General features: G+C 42.4%; 1 protein-coding gene across 11 annotated transcripts in view; it reads left to right on the top strand.

Moving 5' to 3' along the window:
- LOC115104036 (myocyte-specific enhancer factor 2D homolog) overlaps window positions 1–16060 on the top strand; it is a 78848-nt gene that overhangs the window by 22641 nt on the left and 40147 nt on the right. The window contains exon 1 of one of the 11 annotated variants that reach the window (XM_065009576.1): window positions 584–816. The exons of the other annotated variants lie outside the window; for them this stretch is intronic. The gene's annotated coding sequence lies outside the window, so the exon portion shown is untranslated. Of the gene's footprint in view, window positions 1–583; window positions 817–16060 lie in introns of those variants that run through there. 11 annotated transcript variants of the gene reach the window in all.

Consider the following 16060-nt stretch of genomic DNA (forward strand, 5'->3'; position numbering starts at 1 on the left):
AATTGGGCTTGATTGTGAGATTATAGCTAATCAAGTCAGAGCCTTCAGTTGTACCCTTGAAAGTTTTGCCTTGCATGACAATAGCAATTTTAGAGGCAAAATATGTGACTACACGCAACGTGTAACACAAAAGATAGGTCAAAAGACCATTTCAGAACATCTACAGATTTGGGGCTGCATAGATCAGCATTAGTCCGGTGTGCCCAACCTTTCAACAGCTGAGCATGTGTGAGGAGATGACAGGGGGTAGCGGAGAGGGGCTGTTGGAACAAAAGGTGTGTAGGGGCAGCTGCCACTGCACTTACAGCAGCTTGTGAATCCGAAGGGAGAATGTACACGCACTTGTACCGGCCAGGGAATAGGGGGGGGGGGGGGGGCTATAGAGGATCTGATCATCTACACAGCCTAACTGCATATTAGGGCAAAGGATGACCTGGGAAGAGTATGAAAAGGGGTTGACCGGGGGGACGAGGGGGGGGGGGACGAGTTGACCAGGGAATGGATGGTGGTTGACCAGGGGATGGAAGGGGGGTTGGTTGTCCAGAGGGAAAGCCTGGGGAGTGGGTCTCCAGTGTGAGGGGCTCTGCTGCAGTTGTCATTTCTACCAGTTGTGTGCAGGATGGACACACCACTCTTTGTTTGGACCCCTCTCACTGGGAATATGCCTGAACTTTGACTTAGAATACTCTGGGTGCCACTGTAACTGAGAGTCTTTTGGATTCAATTCAAAGTGCTTGTTGGTGCTTTCTGCTTTTTAAAGAGTCTTTTTAAACTTGCGCCTCTGTTTTTTGACTGCGGCCCACTGATCAGCCAAGGGTAAGGGCAACCAACACCGGCATTGCATTTTCATATAAGATTTGTTACTTCCTTACAACGTGACTTGTGCATTAACTCAAATGTTGCTCCAGCTAAATGCCTAATGAATTTAAAAGAGAAACATGTCCCTCCTGAGCACAGTATGAGGCCTCTCCTCAGGCTTAAGTTCTAATGAAAATAAGTTGTCTTGGTGGAATAATATTACTATAAGACTGTGCTTTCAGCATATTCTTTCACAGAACAGCCACACATTCAGGGTAGTTACTGTGTTTTATGTTTTGCTTTTGTGGTTTAGTAATCAGTATAGGAAGCTAGTGATGGCAGATGTCAAAGACTGTGAGGTGACTTACTGTGTGGCTTGTGCTTCACTAACAGTTTCCATACTGGTGGTTTGGTAAAGCCTACTTTGTGAGTTCCCCACTTCTTCTACAGCAGCTCATGTGGCTCTGTAGGCCTAAGTGACATATGGTTTATTTGATAGATTTTTGGTAGCCAGTTTTCATCCAAGTGCCATCTACATACAGTAATAGCCTAAGGGTATGCGTTTTCACTTTGAGTGTTTTTAAATGTTAGCCTTGTGCTAATATGCTATTAAATATGGCCTTACATTATCAATTTAGTTTTCTGTTCTTTCGTGACTCGCATAACTGTGAGACGAATAACTCTTTCAAGCTACTGATCTGTGAAGTATGGTTAGTTAACTCCAATTTTCCAAGTTTCCATTGCAATTTGCTGCTCACTGCAAGTCTGTGTTTTCAATATGTGTTTGAGACACTAATGAAAAGGAGTTGAGTTTTTCAAGACATGTCAATTCTACTTCTTTGAATTATATTCATGTAGCATGCTTAATAAAGTCACCGATCATATACTTTTGAGCAAAAGGCCTTGCTAATGATCATGCAGCCTCAATAAATGCTCCTACAAAGAATTACAGAATGATGAGAAATGTTGTGAGAGTCACTGCAGGTGCATAGAAGATGTGCAGGATACAATGGAACTAGGTTGAACTCTTCAAATGAGGTTAGTGAAAGAACCTTTGTTGTCTAACCAAAAATGTACACTTATTACACCTTTGGTAAACACACTGCAAGCTCCTTCTATACATAGAGTTTTGCAAAACATGGGTAATCTCCTGAAAACAAGTATTTTCAGACTCATTATCATGTTTATGTCATAGAAACATGGTACTGTTCTATGTCCATTAGCTTTAATTCACTAATGACTGTAGTCTTAAAAATAAACATGTGATATTATATAATGATAGATGGCTGTACTTCAGTGCCAGTCAACTATCTTGACCTTGTCTGTCTACCTCTTTTGTGAGTCCTCATTGACAGAACATGTTTGACTGGTGACAACCAACATTTGCACACACAGACCTGTGCACACACCCTCTCCCCTAATGTCACATTGATGTCATCAGTGTTTTGTCTAGAGGGTGTTTTTCTCTCAGACCTTCAGCGCTGGTTGGTCCTCATCTGATGCGAGGTGAAAAAGGGTATGTTTTTGGGGAGGGGCATCCAGTAGGTTTCTCTAACCGAAAGGCTGAGAATAAAGAGAAAGATGATGGGTTGAGTATTCCCATTAGAGACATACTGGTGGAAGAACCTGTGGAAAGCAGCAAGGGATACTATAACCTAGGCACCTGTTATTATTTTGTTCTGGCATGGCCCCAGGAGCGTTCCAGGTGAATGGGAGCAGTTGCCAACTCCCAGGGCTGAGTGAGTGGGTGTGGTCCTGTTTGTATGTGAGTCTGTGATGTCACCTGACAGGTCAAACCACATTGCCACAGGAATGGCGTGGTGATGGAGACGAGCCTCTGTCAACAACAAACCTGACTACACCAGGCTTGTGGACTTCTTTGTGTGTGTTTGTGCACAGTTAAGTCAGAGTGCCTTCTGCGACAGACTTGTTTGTGATTCGTTGTGCACTACCGGTCAAAAGTTTTAGAACACCTACTCATTCAAGGGATTTTCTTTATTTTTTACTATTTTATACATTGTTGAATAATAGTGAAGACATAAAAACTATGAAATAATGCATATGGGATCATGTACTAACCAAAAAAAGTGTAAAACAAATCAAAATATATTTTATATTTGAGATTCTCCAAATAGCCACCTTTTGACTTGATAACAGCTTTGCACACTCTTGGCATTCTCTCAAATCAAATCAGATTTTATTGGTCAAATACACATGGTTAGCAGATGTTAATGCAAATGTAATGAAATGCTTTTGCTTCTAAACTCAGCAAAAAAAGAAACTGTCAACTGTTTTTATTTTCAGCAAACTTAACATGTGTAAATATTTGTATGAACATAACAAGATTCAACAACTGAGACATAAACTGAACAAAAACTGTCAAGAGGGTCATGTCAGGATGAGCCTGCAGGAAGGGTACCACATGAGGGAGGAGGATGTCTTCCCTGTAACGCACAGCATTGAGATTGCCTGCAATGACAACAAGCTCAGGCCGATGATGCTGTGACACACCGCCCCAGACCATGACGGACCCTCCACCTCCAAATCGATCCCGCTCCAGAGTACAGGCCTCGGTGTAATGCTCATTCCTTCGACGATAAATGCGAATCCGGCCATCACCCCCGGTGAGACAAAACGGCGACTTGTCAGTGAAGAGCACTTTTTGCCAGTCCTATCTGGTCCAGCAACGGTGGGTTTGTGCCCATAGGTGACGTTGTTGCCGGAGATGTCAGGTGAGGACCTGCCTTACAACAGGCCTACAAGCCCTCCGTCCAGCGCCTCAGCATATTGCGGACAGTATCAGCACTGATGGAGGGATTGTGCGTTCCTGGTGTAACTCGGGCAGTTGTTGTTGTTACCATCCTGTACCTGTCCCGCAGGTGTGATGTTCGGATGTACCGATCCTGTGCAGGTGTTGTTACACGTGGTCTGCCACTGCGAGGACGATCAGCTGTCCGTCTTGTCTCCCTGTAGAGCTGTCTTAGGTGTCTTACAGTACGGACATTGCAATTTATTGCACTGGCCACATCTGCAGTCCTCATGCCTCCTTGCAACATGCCTAAGGCACGTTCACGCAGATGAGCAGGGACCCTGGGCATCTTTCTTTTGATGTTTTTCAGAGTCAGTAGAAAGGCCTGTTTTTAGTGTCTCAAGTTTTCATAACTGTGACCTTAATTGCCTACTGTCTGTAAGATGTTAGTGTCTTAAAGACCGTTCCACAGGTGCATGTTCATTAATTGTTTATGGTTCATTGAACAAGCATGTGAAACAGTGTTTAAACCCTTTACAATGAAGATCTGAAATTATTTGAATTATCTTTGAAGGACGGTCCTGAAAAGGGACGTTTTCTTTTTTTTGCTGAGTTTAGTTCCGACAGTGCAGTAATATCTAACAAGTAATCTAACAATTCCCCAACAACTACCCAATATACACAAATCTAAATGGGTGAATGAGAATATGTACATATAAGTATACGGATGAGCGAATGCCGAGCGGCATAGGCAAGGTGCAATAGATGGTATAAAATACAGTATATACATGTGATATGAGTAATGTAAGATATGTAAACATTATTTACGGTGGCATTGTTTAAAGTGACTAGTGTTCCATTTGTTAGTGTCCAGTGATTGGGCTTCAATGTAGGCTGCAGCCTCTATTAGTTAGTGATTGCTGTTTAGCAGTCTGATGGCCTTGAGATTGATCCCAGCTTTGATGCACCTGTACTGACCTCACCTTCTGGATGATAGCGGTGTGAACAGGCAGTGGCTCGGGTGGTTGTTGTCCTTGATGATCTTTTTGGCCAACCTGGGACATCGAGTGCTGTACGTGTCATGCAGGGCAGGTAGTTTGCCCCCGGTGATGCATTGTGCAGACCGCACCACCCTCTGGAGAGCTTTGTGGTTGAGTTGCCATACCAGGCTGTGATACAGCCCGACAGGATGCCCTCGATTGTACGCCTGTAAAAGTTTGTCAGGGTTTTGGGTGACAAGCCAAATTTCTTCAGCCTTCTGAGGTTGAAGAGGCGCTGTTGCGCCTTCTTCACCACACTCTGTGTGGGTGGACCATTTCAGTTTGTCTGTGATATGTACGCCCAGGAACTTAAAACTTTCCACCTTCTCCGCTGCTGTCCCATCGATGTGGATGGGGGATGCTCCCTCTGCTGACTTCCCTCCTGAAGTCCACGATCATCGCCTTTGTTTTGTTGATGTTAAATGAGAGGTTGTTTTCCTGACACCACACTCCGAGTGCCCTCACCTCAGCCAGCTTCATGAGGTAGTCACATGGAATGCATTTCAATTAACAGGTATGCCTTCTTAAAAATTAATTTGTGGAATTTCTTTCCTTCTTAATGCGTTTGAGCCAATCAGTTGTGTTGTGACAAGATAGGGGTGGTATACAGAAGATAGTCATATTTGGTAAAAGACCAAGTCCATATTATGGCAAGAACAGCTCAAATAAGCAAAGAGAGACGACAGTCCATCATTACTTTAAGACATGAAGGTCAGTCAATGCAGAACATTTCAAGAACTTTGTGAAAGTTTCTTCAAGTGCAAAAACCATCAAGCGCTATGATAAAACTGTCTCTCATGAGGACCGCCACAGGAAAAGAAGACCCAGAGTTACCTCTGCTGCAGAGGATGAGTTCATTAGTTACCAGTCTCAGAAATTGCAGCCCAAATAAATGCTTCACAGAGTTCAAGTAACAGACACATCTCAACATCAACTGTTCAGAGGTGACTGTGTGAAACAGGCCTTCATGGTCGAATTGCTGCAAAGAAACCACTTCTAAAGGATACCAATAATAAGAAGGGACTTGCTTGGGCCAATATACATGAGCAATGGACATTAGACCGGTGGAAGTTTGTCCTTTGGTATGGAGTCCAAATTCAAGATTTTTGGTTCCAAACAAAAAGGAGGAGGAGGTGTTATGGTGTGGGGGTGCTTTGCTGGTGACATTGTCTGTGATTTATTTAGAATACAAGGCATGCTTAACCAGCATGGCTACCACAGCATTCTGAAGTGATATGCCATCCCATCTGGTTTGGGCTTAGTCCCACTCTCATTTGTTTTTCAACAGAACAATGACCCAACACACCTCCAGGCAGTGTAAGGGCTATTTGAACAAGAAGGAGAGTGATAGAGTGCTGCATCAGATGACCTGGCCTCCACAAGATGGTTTGGGATGAGTTGGACCGCAGAGTGAAGGAAAAGCAGCCAACAAGTGCTCAGAATATGTGGGAACTACATATTGGGAACTAAAGACTGTTGGAAAAGCATTTGTTTTACACTTTTTGGTTACTACATGATTCCATATGTGTTATTTCATAGTTTTGATGTCTTCACTATTATTCTACAATGTAGAAAATAGTAAAAAATAAATAAAAACCCTTGATTGAGTAGGTGTTCGAAAACTTTTGACCGGCAGTGTGTGTGTGTGGTGGTGGTAGTTCCATGGCAGTTGGGTGCTTTGAGGTTGTGTCTTGTGTGTGTGTGTGTGTGTGTGTGTGTGTGTGTGTGTGTGTGTGTGTGTGTGTGTGTGTGTGTGTGTGTGTTTGTTGTTGGGGTAGACTGCAGTATTGACAAGACTGGCAGCGGGTGTGTGATTCACGAGCCGAGTAGCGCAGATCTATTTACCGCCCATCCCAAACCTGTCCAACCTCCTCCAATTTCCCACCCCTTTCTAGAAGTGCTGCTCTTGCACTGCAGCTACCCCCTCACAAAAAACCCACCCTACGATTGGTGAAGAGGAGGAGGGGGGTGGGATCATATTCCCCTGCCAGTGTTGGCAGCATGCACACAGGCACAAGCCCAGTCACAACCAAACAGCAGACCCAGGTCCAGCCCCCATCCTTCCTTCCTTTCCTCAAAAGAATCCAAGCCCACCACCATACATTTCTCCACCATATCACTCACACAGATTCACCTTCACACTGAACACTTTGGTTAATAAGGCACAATGCACACCCGTCTAACCAAACAAGCGGTCAGTCAACAGGCAGAGTGGAGCAGGCCAGTCGAGCGGAATGGCTGTGCTGGAACATGAGGCAACAGGCTGTAAATATCCCACAGCTGGTGCTGGGACTACAGCCCAAGGTTGGGGTGAAAGCACAGAGTCCCACTGGGCAGGATGAGAGAGAGATCAGTAGCTAGTTACTGCCTGTGTTTGCGGATACGTCTTCCCCAATGAAAGGCTAACTAATCAGACTCCTGCTCCTCTGTTCAGGTGGCCTCCATGCCTCAGGTGTGGATTGCAATGATTATACGCAATACCATGGTGGCACTCTGGTTTGATTGAATTAGATTCGATTTTGAGTAGCAATTTCATTTGTATGGAGCAGCCAGACTGTCATCGTTCATACAGGGAGAAGGGATTTTACCTTTACCCTAGCTAGGGTGACCATGGTGATACTGAATATAAGTATTGATTTGCCTGGACCACAAACTGAGAGCGAGATCTGTCTTGTTGATAGCCTCCCCAGAGACCGCAGCCCCATGCAACCAGAGAGGGAGATTCTGGCTGCTTCCAATGAAACCTGAGTCCTCAGCAGAGCTGTAGGTGACTCCTCTGATATTGGTGATGTCTGCCAACAAGGCAGTGTAAGCATATACACAGCGAAGCTTGTAACTGCTCTCAAACAGATCTGGATACATAAAACAACCATTAATTAGCTGCCAATGAGAGGTAATTTAATTGTAAAGGTTAGTTTTCTCCTGTTTTGGGTGTAAGTAACAGTTTCCTAACTATAGAGTAGCTGTGTTTGTTATGAGCAGACTGTGGTCAGTCCTGGTAGGCTCTGGTGCTGAGTGGGAAAGGTGATGGATTTCTCAGCAGTGCTCTGGCCTGACTCCAGTAGCCTCCACCTCTGACTGTTGTCTCTGCGCCCCCGGGTGCTCTGATCCGACTTACAAAGAGATGTATATATATATATATATATATACACACACACACATATACACAATTGACAGCTTGACACGTATAGCCGACTACACTGACAGGCTGACAGTCATACATACTCGTATATATAGTATGCATTGACAGAAGGACATACATGTGCACAAAACCTCTCCAACACATCTCTCTGCACATATGCTCTACTGCTGTGGCATGCAATTGTCGTTTGTGCTATATGTCATGACTCAATCGTGACCCCCTGTGCCTCTACACTGTAGGCTATGACACATGATGCAGGATGGATAAGGTGGTGGCAACTCTATGCGACACTCTGGCTCCTACTGTGTTGCACCACCTTGTAGCCAATGACTCTGCTCCCTCATAGGCTGAACAGGAGGTGGTCCTCTGAAATGGTTGAAAGAACAGCAACAGATGTTCTGAACTTACACACAAATGATGCACCATTGTGTATCTGTTCTTTTATGGATTATTCTGTCGTGAGTGCCTTACGGTTCAAAGATCTTCCCCGTGTAGTGTAGCTGTTGATAGTATACTGCACACTAAAATATCTTCAACAATACAGATACAAATTGCATATATTTTAGGGGGTTCCTCGGGGCTCAATGCAAGGACCACTGCAGAATAGCTTTTATCAGTGTTAATCTGTTGCTTGTCTAAAGTGTCTCACACTCCCTAGTTCAATCAGTCAGTCAGTAGACACTCTCCAGGCCCTCTGCCTTCAATGTGAGAGGAGAGATTCTACCTGACATCAGACATGGGAGGCTGACTCCCGCAGCATGAAGGGTAAAAGGTTGAGGTTTGAGCACCCGTGCAGATAAAGCAGCCTTTTCATGTGTGACCGGCCCGCAGCCCAAAACAAATCCCATGGGCCGCTGCCTTTGAACTGTAGACCAATGTTCCTATGGCAGGAGTAGTGCTCTGCTCACTCACTAGTTCTCTACTATTTGAGTGTATAACATAAAACTCAAAAGTGTTTTCTGTTTTAGTTTGAGTATTTTCAGTATAAACCTGTTACTTCTACAGTCTTTGGCAAATATAACAACCCCCTCCAGAGTTTCTCTTGTTTGCTTGTATATAATGGGCATTCACATCTAAAAGGACCCATGAGCACACACATGTGAAGTTCATAGGAGCATGTCAAATTGGGTGTCAAATGAAATGTTTTAGAAATTAAGGCATATACATTTTGCAACCATTTTCCATCCAACAAATATGGAATAAGGAAAGGCTTTCATTTCTGGTCAAACATATGGAAAAAAAGGGTCTTGGACAACATTGACCAGAAAAATTATTGAACGGTATTAGATTTACATTAAAACACAATAATGTTGAAGTAAAGACCCCTGACAACTAATATCAACACTTCAGAAAGAATTCACACCCCTGGACTTTTTACACCATTTTGTTACGGCCTGAATTTTAGATGTATTAAATTGAGATTGTGTGTCACTGGCCTACATACAATACCCCATAATGGCAAAGTGGAATTGTCTTCAGAAATGTTTAACCCCTTTGTTATGGCACGCCTAAATACATTTAGAAGTAAAAATTTGCTTAAGTTGCATGGACTCACTCTTTGTGCAATAAAAGTGTTGTAAGATTATTCAAAATATATATTTTTAACATGATTACCCCACACATACAATTATCTGTAAGGTCCCTCAGTTGAGCAGTGATTTTCAGACACAGATTCAACCACACAGACCAGGGAGGTTTTCCAATGCCCCGTAAAGAAGGGCACCTATTGGTAGATGAAAAAAAGAAAAGCTGACCATTGAATATCCCTTTGAGCATGGTGAAGTTATTAATTACACTTTGGATAGTGTATCAATACACCCAATCACTACAAAGATACAGGCGTCCTTCCTAACTCGGTTGCCGGAGAGGAAGGAAACCACTCAGGGATTTCACCATGAGGCAAATGGTGACTTTAAAACCGAGTTTTAATGGCTGTAGTATGAGAAAACTGAGGATGGATCAACAACATTGTAGTTACTCCACAATACTATCCTAAATTACAGAGTGAAAAAAGGGAAGACAGTGCCATATTGCAAAGAAATGTACTTTATGTCCCGCATACAAAGCATGATGTTTGGGGCAAATCCAACACAAAAATCACTGAGTACCACTCTTCATACTTTCAAGCATAGTGGTGGGTTCATCATGTTATGGGTATACTTGTCATTGGCAAGGCTATGGAGTCTTTTATGATAAAAATAAACATATAGAGCTAAGCACAGGCAAAATCCTAGAGTAAAACCTGGTTCAGTCTTATGGCTTGGGGGTAGAAGCGGTTAAGGAACCTTTTTGTCCTAGACTTGAAGCTCCGGTATGGCTTGCTGTGCAGTAGCAGAGAGAACAGTCTATGACTTGGGTGACTGGAGTCTTTGACAATTTCTTTGGGCCTTTCTCTGACACCTCCAAATATATATATGTCCTGGATGTCAGGAAGCTTGGCCCCAGTGATGTACTGGGCCATACACACTACCCTCTGTAGCGCCTTAAGGTAAGATGCCAAGCAGTTGCCATACCAGGCGGTGATGCAACCGGTCAGGGTGCTCTAGATGGTGCAGCTGTAGAACTTTTTTGAGGATCTGGGAACCCATGCCAAATCTTTTCAGTCTCCTGAGGAGGACAATATGGTGTCATGCCCTCTTCACAATTGTCTTGTTATGTTTGGACTATAATAGTTTGTTGGTGATGTGGACACCAAGGAACTTGAAACATATCGACCCGCTCCACTTCAGCCCTGTCGATGTGAATGGGGGCCTGTAGTCCTATAGTCCATGATCAGCTCCTTTGTTTTGCTCACATTGAGGGAGCGGTTGTTGTCCTGGCACCACACTGCCAGGTCTCTGACCTCCTCCCTGTCTCATCGTTGTCGGTGATCAGGCCTACCACCGTAAGCAAACTTAATGATGGTGTTGGGGTTGTGCTTGGCCACACAGTCGTGGGTGAACAGGGAGTAAAGGAGGGGACTACGCACAGACCCAGGAGGGGCCCCAGTGTTGAGGATCAGCGTGGCAGATGCGTTGTTGCCTACCCTTACCAGCTGGGGGCCAGCCCGTCAGGAAGTCCAGGATCCAGTTGCAGAGGGAGGTGTTTTAGTCCCAGGGTCCTTAGCTTAGTGATGAGCTTTGTGAGCACTATGGTGTTGAACGCTGAGCTGTAGTCAATGAACTCACATAGGTATTTATTTTGTCCAGATGGGAAAGGGCAGTGTGGTGTGCAATTGAGATTGTGTCACCGGTGGATCTGCTGGGGTGGTATGCGAAATGGAGTTGGTCTGGGGTTTCCGGCATGATGGTGTTGACCAGCCTTTCAAAGTACTTCATGGCTACCGATGTGAGTGCAACAGGGCGGAAATCTTTTAGGCAGGTTACCTTCGCTTTCTTAGGTAGGTTACCTTCGCTTTCATCAAAAAACTTTTTACGCAATGTGGCTGACGCAACAGATCAGAACATTTAGCTTAAAATGTTGATCAACTACTAGGCTATTTCACATTATAAGCGCAGCACTGCGCACATGGTAGTAGGCTATGTTCCATTAGTGGAAAACACCATTGTCAAAAGTGATTCCAAATGCAATTTTGCATGTAATGCTTTTATTATAAAGGTGAGTTTTATGGTGAAAATTATCTTCCCCACACTTGAAACTCACGTGTTGCTTATGTGTGCCAGTTAGGCTCTACACCCCTTGTGATACAAACCTTATTAAAATATATAGGTCTATGTGCTAGGCTACATGAGGTGTGCGACTATGATTAAAAAATGGCGCAAAAAAAGGCATTGTTTCTTATGCTTGGCATCATTCACAAGTGTTAAATATAATTCACAAGTGATAGGCTAATATTGTCACCCATCAGACTATTCTTGATTTAATCTTGTCTTTACATATACTAAATAATATATGTGTGAAATTTGTTTTGATTTAGAATGGACTATTATCATGCACCTGTATCGAAACGGGGCAGTGGGAAAATTTACATCTATGCACTTAAATAGCGAATGGAGGACGTTTTTCCCTGTGGTTTATTTTCATGCCAGGCTATAATCCTGTTGTAAATATAAGCAATATACTTCATATTAAGAAATAAATTAATATAGTAAACCTAGCCTATAGAAAGCTGATCCTCCTCTTTTTAGTAGAGGCCATCATTGATGACAGTGTGGTTAGAGGGACAATAGAGTGCTGAGTACCAGGCAGTTAGTAAGTTTGGTAGGGCTACTAATGACCATTAGCCTAATTACCGTGACTAAATGGTCACATGGAATTTGATTGCCTTCATGACTCGTGACCACCAGTGTGGCGGTAACACGGTTTTACCGCAACAGCCCAACTTGTGCCTTGAAATTCCGTTACCAAAAACCCTCGAATCTTGAAGATATGTTCTTATTTATCTCCCTCATGAGGAGGGAGGATAATGAATGTTCACAAAAGTAACAAGTAAAGGAAGACCAACCAAATAGTTGTAGTGTTTTTACTAATATCAAGTTTGTTAATTAATTATTAAGTTATTCAAACTCGTAATTCTGTTAACAAATCATTAATCGAACTACTGATAAATCTGTAAGGGAATTGCTGCAATTGAATTGCCTACAATAGGAAATCATAGTAGTCACAAACCACAGTTGGGTCACCTGCTACTGTCCTCCCTTCCACTGGCATACTGTTATGTTCAGATCACAACTGTTTTTCTCTTTCTGTCATCTGGTGGTCAAAGCAACACTGTAAAAACAGTCTGGACATCCTCTACCTCCTCACTCACTCACTCTCCCTCTCTAAATTTCAATTTAAGGAGCTTTATAGGCATGGGTAACATATGCTTACATTGCCAAAGCAAGTGAAATAGATAATAAACAAAAGTTAAATAAACAATAAAGAATTAACAGTAAACATTATGTTCCAAAAGAATAAAGGCATTTCAAATATCATATTATGTCTATATACAGTGTTGTAATAATGTACAAATAGGAAAATAAATAAATATAGGTTGTATTTACAATGGTGTTTGTTCTACACTGGTTTCCCTTTTCATGTGGCAACAAGTCACAAGTCTTGCTACTGTGATTGCACACTGTGGTATTTCACTTAATAGATATGGGAGTTTATCAAAATTGTATGTGTTTTCGAGTTCTTTGTGGGTCTGTGTAATCTGAGGGAAATATGTGTCTCTAATATGGTCATACATTTGGCAGGTGAGGAAGTGCTGCTCAGTTTCCACCTAATTTTGTGGGCAGTGTGCACAAAGCCTGTCTTCTCTTGAGAGACAGGTCTGCCTTCAGCAGCCTTTCTCAATAGCAAGGCTATGCTCACTGAGTGTGTACATTAGTCAAAGATTTCCTTAATTTTGTGTCAGTCACTGTGGTCAGGTATTCTGCCATGGTGTACTCTCTGTTTAGGGCCAAATAGCATTCTAGTTTGCTCTGTTTATTTGTTAATTCTTTCCAATGTGTCAAGTAATTATCTTCTTGTTTTCTCATGATTTGGTTGGGCCTAATTGTGTTGCTGGACCAGCTTGCTTAGGGGACTCTTCTCCAGGTTTATCTCTCTGTAGGTGATTGCTTTGTTATGGAATGTTTGGGAATCGCTTCCTTTTAGGTGGTTGTAGAATTTAACGTCTCTTTTCAGGTTTTCAACCTAATTCTGCTCTGCATGCATTATTTGTTATTTTACATTGTACACGGAGGATATTTTTGCAGAATTCTGCATGCAGTCTCAATTTGGTGTTTGTCCCATTTTGTGAATTCTTGGTTGGTGAGTGAATCCCAGACCTCACAAACATAAAGTTCTAGAACTGATTCAAGTATTTTTTTGCCAGATCCTAATTGGTATGTCAAATTTTATGTTCCTTTTGATGGCATAGAAGGCTCTTCTTGCCCCTCTCTCTCCTCTCTCTCTCTCTCATTAATGTCACCTCTCCCGGTTCTTACTGACACCAACCCTCTTTCCATTTACTGTAACAAGCATCCTCACCCACTGGGCACTGACCAACATCACACTTCCATGGATGTTGAAATTTGGTCAGTCCGCCCTGGCCGGACCAAATTTGTACCAATCATAGAAGTCTATGTTTCACAAGTTTGGACAGTAGACTAAAGTAGAGTACAATACACCAGTAAAGTACAGTATAATTGAATGTACTATACTGAACATATCTACTTTACTGTGCTCTACTGTACTCGACTCTACTGTGATGTCCAATCTTGTGAAACATAGTCTATGATTGTTTCAGATTTGGTCTGGTCCGGACCAACCAAATGTGGTCTTGTTTGGGGGCGGAGCTCATTACAATCATACCCAGTGTGTAGAATAATACCCAAAAGAAGGATGTTGCATATTTCTACTTTTTTTTGTGTACCTATTCAGGATACATCACCATGAAGAGAATTATATTCATAGCCATAATTATGCATTTCTATATAGTACAGATCAGGGACTCATGATGTAATTCCGTTACCGTAACTCTGTCACCTACTGTTGTTCAATACCCAAAATATAATTTTTCAAACTAAAGGTGTTGAATGTTCTTTCTGCAGACATATTTTAATCTTAATTTGAGCAGATATTTACTTTTTTCTCAAATGTGGTCGCTTAACAAACTGAGGGAGATTTTACAGTAATTATATTACCAAACTTTGCATCTGCACAGTTCTTCCAGTAAATGCGTTTTTGTGAAATGTTCCGTGTAAATTGTTCAAAGTAGTCCTTGTGCATTGAGTTATATGCTTTGTTAAACTTTGAAATCAATTGTATTTGTTGAAAATGTATGCCAAAGTGAAAAAGCGTAATTCCATTGCCACGGAAATGCCCTAATACAACCCCCTCCATATTTTCCATGTAAAACGGGAGCTGAAGATACCTCTATTTATTTTGCTAGGGCTTTATTTTTAAGAGAACAATTATGACATGCATAACACCCTTTTCTCAGACTTCTCCTATTGTCCTGCCTCCAAGCCAAATACGTAGTGCATAATTCATGGAGAACACATTGCCATAGTGAAGGCAATTGATTCAACTAAAAGAAAATGTGTGGTACCTGCACACACCGACACACAGAACCCATTCTATCACGTCATTGTTTTTTATGTTAATGGTAGCAGAGCAGGCATTAATCAGGGGGTGGTTTTACTATTCTCTCAGGTAAACAATGTGGGTGATGTAGTATTGAAACTGCACTCAAGGCTTTCCAGATGCACTCACTCTAATGCAATGTCTCGGTTCCCACTGTCATGCGGGTGTGTGTGAACAGTACACAGTCTGGATGTATATATAGAGAGCTATTTTTAAGGCTGAACCACAAATAGTAGTAGTAGTGGGGCTTAATTAAAATGGTCCATGCCTCTGTTGCCATTCCTGGGTTGCTGTCTGCTCGTTCGTTCATTCATTCATGAATTCATATGCACACATGTACTCTGCACTCTCTCATTTGCCCTCTCTCTTTTTGTTGTTACAAATTGCTATACATTGCAAAAAATAAATAATAAAACCCTGTTTAGTTAAAGGGGCAATCTGCAGTTGCTGCACCCACTTTTGAACTAATTAAAACAATGATATTTACCTAATGATTCTTAAAAGAATATAACTTTAGAAATGCCTCATGAGCTTAGTTAGTCACACCCCATAAGAACCCAAAATAATAGCTTGTTTTTACTCCAATGTTTGTAAACATTATAAATATAAACAAACACTATATAGCCTCAAAACATAGTTAAAACGATCATTTAGATTCTTATAGATGGTCGGTCCATAGCTCTTTCTCAGAATTTGAGAGTGGTTACATTTATCCAGTCCCTTCCCTCAGCCTTTTACCAAAACAGAGATGGGGTGGCCAGCTTTGTTATTAATTCAACTGCGGATTTAACCTTGACATTTCTGTCTTCAATTAAATATTTATTTTTAAATACACTTATTTTCATTCTATTAAAGGAACACTGTGTTATATAACATGGAACAGTGCCAAATTACCACAGTTTAGATAACAAAACCTAGTGGTAATGATAACATTACTGGTTCAGTGACAGAATCCAAGAGCCTACTTCAAAACGCAACAGAAGCTCTGAGCATTAGCGTCCAGCCCACACATGGTGAGCATTCTCACTGGGCCATGGGGCCGGGCTCTGCCTTCGATTGGGAATCACATGCAGCGTATCAGGTCGGGCAGGCAGGTAGTTGCTGCGGGCAACCAACAGATCAGTTATGTGGCGGTGATGCCTCTAATAAAGCTGACACAGCACAGCCTCTCTCCCTGTGGCCCCCCTGAGGGGCACACTTGCCCCCATGGAAACACTAACCCCAAGAGAAGGGTTCTCCATCCTTCAGTTCCCCCCGCTGCAGCTGCTCTTTCGA

The sequence above is a fragment of the Oncorhynchus nerka genome, linkage group LG3 (genome assembly GCF_034236695.1).
Source record: "Oncorhynchus nerka isolate Pitt River linkage group LG3, Oner_Uvic_2.0, whole genome shotgun sequence".
NCBI classification, from domain to species: domain Eukaryota; kingdom Metazoa; phylum Chordata; class Actinopteri; order Salmoniformes; family Salmonidae; genus Oncorhynchus; species Oncorhynchus nerka.